The 4,780-nt window shown below is 41.2% G+C and overlaps 1 long non-coding RNA gene across 1 annotated transcript; it reads left to right on the forward strand.

Moving 5' to 3' along the window:
* The first annotated feature begins 2,792 nt into the window (after positions 1-2,792).
* LOC132142995 (uncharacterized) lies at positions 2,793-4,228 on the forward strand. The gene is made up of 3 exons (XR_009434152.1): positions 2,793-2,949; positions 3,795-3,877; positions 4,144-4,228. It is a non-coding gene; the product is annotated as an uncharacterized LOC132142995 (long non-coding RNA).
* Positions 4,229-4,780: the final 552 nt, after the last annotated feature.

Below are 4,780 nucleotides of genomic sequence, written 5' to 3' on the forward strand. Positions count from 1 at the left end.
CTGGAGATTTAGCTCCCACATACTGTGCGTTTCCTAAAAAGCGAGCTCCCGCGATTTGTGGTTGTCAGGTAGTAGGCCTCACCAGGCCTCCCTGGAGTTGAGTTCCATATTGCTTTCAGTTTCCACTGAGGTGGTTATCTGGTAACAGATAGTAGGCCTCTCTAGGCCTCTCTGTTGGTGAACTCCCACATATTGTGGTTATCAGGTAGCAGGCTTCACAGGCCTCTCTGAATGTGAGCTCCCACATACTGTGGTTGTCAGGTACATTTACATTTACATTTATTCATTTAGCTGACGCTTTTATCCAAAGCGACTTACAATTGCTATATATGTCAGAGGTCACACGCCTCTGGAGCAACTAGGGGTTAAGTGTCTTGCTCAGGGACACATTGGTGCCTCACAGTGGATTCGAACCCGGGTCTCTCACACCAAAGGCATGCGCTTTATCCACTGCGCCAAACCCCACCATAAGGTAACCTTTCAGTACACACGCTTGCCTGTGTACTTTCTCAAATCCACATGGTGGTCAGTGTGCACGTTAACGCTTTGCGCACTGTCTGAAATCCACGTAAAGTGGTAAGTGTGCACGCAAGACTCTGCGCACTTTCTGAAATCCACGTAAAGTGGTAAGTGTGCACGCAAGACTCTGCGCACTTTTTTAAATCCTGTATGGTAAGGGTTACGCGCTCCGCTTCGTTCCCTTTCTCGGGATGATTCGCCCCGGTGTTCCTTGGGCTTCATCCAACCGGTGTGTACTTATTGTACACCCCAAGCCCCCTCAACTTGGGGGGGCTGTGTGGGCAATTATCAGGTAGTTCAGCAGCGCTCCCCTTTTCTGAAAGGGTCACCTATGAGCATGCTGCTCGGAGCTCAGAGTCTTCCTCTCTTGGGAGACTGATTCCCGGTTCTTCAGAGCGCTCCAGTACCACATACTGTTTGAGACGCTCTGCGAGAGCAGGCATCCTGCTGAGGCAGGGGCTGAGGCCTCCAATTGCTCTGCTCCCGGGCCATTCTTCTACGAGCTGCTCTGACAGAGTCCCACGAGAACCCCTCCTTAGAACAGTATTTTAAATCCATGTTATGGTAATTGTGCACGGGAGTCTTTGCGCACTTTCTAAAATCCACATTGTGGTAAGTTCGCACGCTAGTCTCTGCGTTCTTTCTAAAATCCCTAGATGGTAAGGGCTTCGCGCTGCTGCTTCGTGCCCTTTCTTGAGTTGGTTTAAGCCCCGTTCATCTTGGGCACCACTCCACCTAGGTATCCTCGGATACCTATCTAGAACAGGGCGCTGCTACTAGAGTGCTGTGGGGACAGCCCTTTCGGCAGGTTTTTGCGAAAGCTAGCAGTAGCCCCTGTGTGACAGGCAAAGACTTGGTAGAGGAAAGTGCCAGGCTCTTAGCCGTATCCCTTTAATGAAATCTCTGTGATTCCAAGCCTTTAGCTCTACCCCGGGCCAGGGCCCTACAGGATAAGTTGGGTATGTAGCTTAGGCCTTTGGCCGTAAGGGAAAATGTCATAAGGCAGCCGTCAGACCGTCCCAGGGGCGACTCCCGGTGAAGAGAAAAGCGGTAGAGTTGGTACTTAGTGTTTGCCATGATTCTGGTCTGCACTCCCCTCAGCATGGCGGCGTGGGTATACTGTTCCCCATAGTGTCCCCTCAGAGGACGCAGTTCGAAGTTCCCTTGAAAGGGAACGTCTCAGGTTACGAATGTAACCATGGTTCCCTGAGAGGGAACGAGACACTGCGTCCTCTAGCTCCCTGCCATGCTTCGGACGCAAGCTTCACAAAGAAGATAGTGACTGGTCCTACGGGCGCGTATTTATAGTCGCGCTGGTAGTGACGTCAGAGGCTGTCGCCGGCCAACACGTTGGCGTTTTTCAAAGTATGCTTCAGACACGGGTCACGACGAGGTGTTCCCCATAGTGTCCCCTCAGAGGACGCAGTGTCTCGTTCCCTCTCAGGGAACCATGGTTACATTCGTAACCTGAGACGTTCTGGTGCATTTTTTCATAATGTTTTATATAATTAAAACGTATTGCTTAAAGATAGCTCTTCATCAGATGAATTAATTTGATTTAATTCCTCCCTGAGAAAGCACAAAAAACTGTAGTCTCTAGATTTAGGCCTTCTTTGTCAGAGATGGTTGCTTTTTTTTTCTAGTTCTGGCAACACTGCTCAGACTTATTTATATCATCATCAACAAAGCCAACATTCTAAGCTGTGCTTGTGTGTGTGTGTGTGTGTGTGTGTAGCTGAATGTGAGATGGTGTGTATCATGCAGGAGTATGGAGAGGTCGTGTGCTGCCTCGGGAGCAGTCAACATATCAACAATGACATTTTCTTTTAAAGTGATATCAGATGATTCGTCTAGCCTTTAACTCAGCTCTTCTCATCCCCTTTGTTTCAATAACCTGCCAAGAATGAATTTACTCATGACATGACATGACATATTTTAATATTTTAACAACACACCCTAATCCCAACTGATTGTAATGCCAGCATGAAACATCATGGCATAAAAATTGCCACCTATATTGTCTGCAAAAGCACAATACAATTCACTAAACACATGTTGACCTTTTGTGACCTGTTAGCAGTCTATTAGCATGCTGTTGTATTATATGAGTTAAGTTGTCACACTTGAAACTAACCGTTTTCCTAATATAGCCAAAATTTCCAAGTGGAATCATTTGCCTTTATGCATTTATTTGATGCATTTTTATATTATATTATATACTTTACATTATCCATTGTTTCTGACCTATTAATTGGCAGCATTGCTTTAGATCCTCTGGTGCCCACATGTTGTTGGTCTAACTCTGATGCAGCTTTGAACACATCAGACTCTTTAAGTGTAATTCAGCTCTCTAGCGCCATCTGTGGGTTGGCTTGCACAGTACAGTTTAACCAACAAGACAACAACACCGTCATCAGGCTCATCAAACAGGTGAATGTGGACATGCATCAACACACATCTACACTAACGTACACTGATGTATAATATTTTAGTATTTTTTTAGAAATACAATAATGTTGTTTTCTTAAGGCACGTCAAACCACGGCAGGCATCAGAAAGTGCTTTCTGTTTTTGCTCCAGTGTCAGGTGTCCCTTGTCCTCATTCAAGTACAGTATAAGAGAGGAATAGGAGTGTCCCTTGAATAAAGCATACGTGTAATAAAAATAAAAATAAAATTATAATAATGAATACAACTAAGAATACATTCATTTACTTTTATTGTTAAACTGAGAGATAGATAGACAGATAGATAGATAGATAGATAGATAGATAGATAGATAGATAGATAGATAGATAGATAGATAGATAGATAGATAGATAGATAGATAGATAGATAGATAGATAGATAGATAGATAGATAGATAGATAGATAGATAGATACAATAGATAGATAAATAGATATAAATTAAGTCTAACTACATAAACACAGTTGTGTATTTAAAATTATGAATATATTTAAATTAATTTGAATGTAATTAATTTAACAATTTATTTATCTATTAATTTAGTCTATTTCTCAATTTGCAAATAAATTTATATTTGTATACATTTTTGAGTAAATCCTTTAAAAGTTGTATTTTTTATCATTATTATTTAATTGTTCATTTTTAGGGCACGTTTAGGACTTTATATCACTGGTCTCGTTAATATGTCCCATGTGGACTTTGCTATTTCTGTCAGAAGTAATGAGTAACACACTCATGATTTACATCTAAAGCTCAGAGTTTGACAGGTGCAGCTGAGTAAGCTGGTGTGTGTTAGCTTTTTTCCACAGATTCTGGCATGTGTGTGTCAACTTCCTCCTCTGGGCACAAGTGATGTCCTCGTTCTGTCCTGTTTCTATTTTCCCTTACTGAGGTATGAACGAATATAATAAACAATAACATGCATCTAAATACATTTTATAATACAAAATGTATAATAAAAACTGAGAGGGCTTCTAAATATTCAGATCAGTGGTCAGTCAGTATGTGTTTTCTTAAAATTGAAATGGCTCTGATCTTGAATGTTTGATAAAAATCCTTGAATATAAACGTGTATTATAGCTAGTTTTGTGTCTGTTTTTGAAGGCATCGTTTTATTATTATTTACTATCTTTGAACTAAATTCCTTTCTCTTTCCAGTGTGTCCCTTGTGGGAAAGCCATCTGACAATTCCATCATGAATGTTCCTACTGGGAAAAATCTCAGATTCCTACCAAAAAAGGTAAAGAAACAGGAAAAGCTTTTTAAAAAGGGGTCTGTAATGGATTTTCTGAATATCTGAGTTCATCTTTCATGGGCCTGGAGAATATTCACAGTTACAGATACACATAACACTCATTTTATAACTGATCAGCTAAAGAGATGTGCAGTATAGTTTTGTGTATTTCTCTGCAGACACTGCGGCTGTTTGTGCTGTGTTTCCTGGTGAAGTTTGATCTCACCGTGTGTACCTTTCTCACATGCTTTGGCCTCATGCTGCACAGCTTCTGTCTTGATATTAACCATCAAGATGAAGATCTGTGTCACCCAACATCACTGCTCATGTATGTGGGAGTGTATGTGATGTGTGATGTTTGGAATAGCATTCTAACTTAGTTCCACTCTTTTTAATGCAGATATTATATTTGCTGTGTGACAAATGAATAGTGATTTTTATTCTTAATAAAAAATTTAAAAAAAAATCACTTTCAAAGTTGATGGAATAATTCACTCACAGGAAAAAATGTAGCCTACTCACCCTCAAGCCATCTAAGCTGTAGAGGATTTTGTTTCTCCA

The sequence above is a fragment of the Carassius carassius genome, chromosome 7, assembly GCF_963082965.1.
Source record: "Carassius carassius chromosome 7, fCarCar2.1, whole genome shotgun sequence".
In the NCBI taxonomy this organism is placed as follows: Eukaryota; Metazoa; Chordata; class Actinopteri; order Cypriniformes; family Cyprinidae; genus Carassius; species Carassius carassius.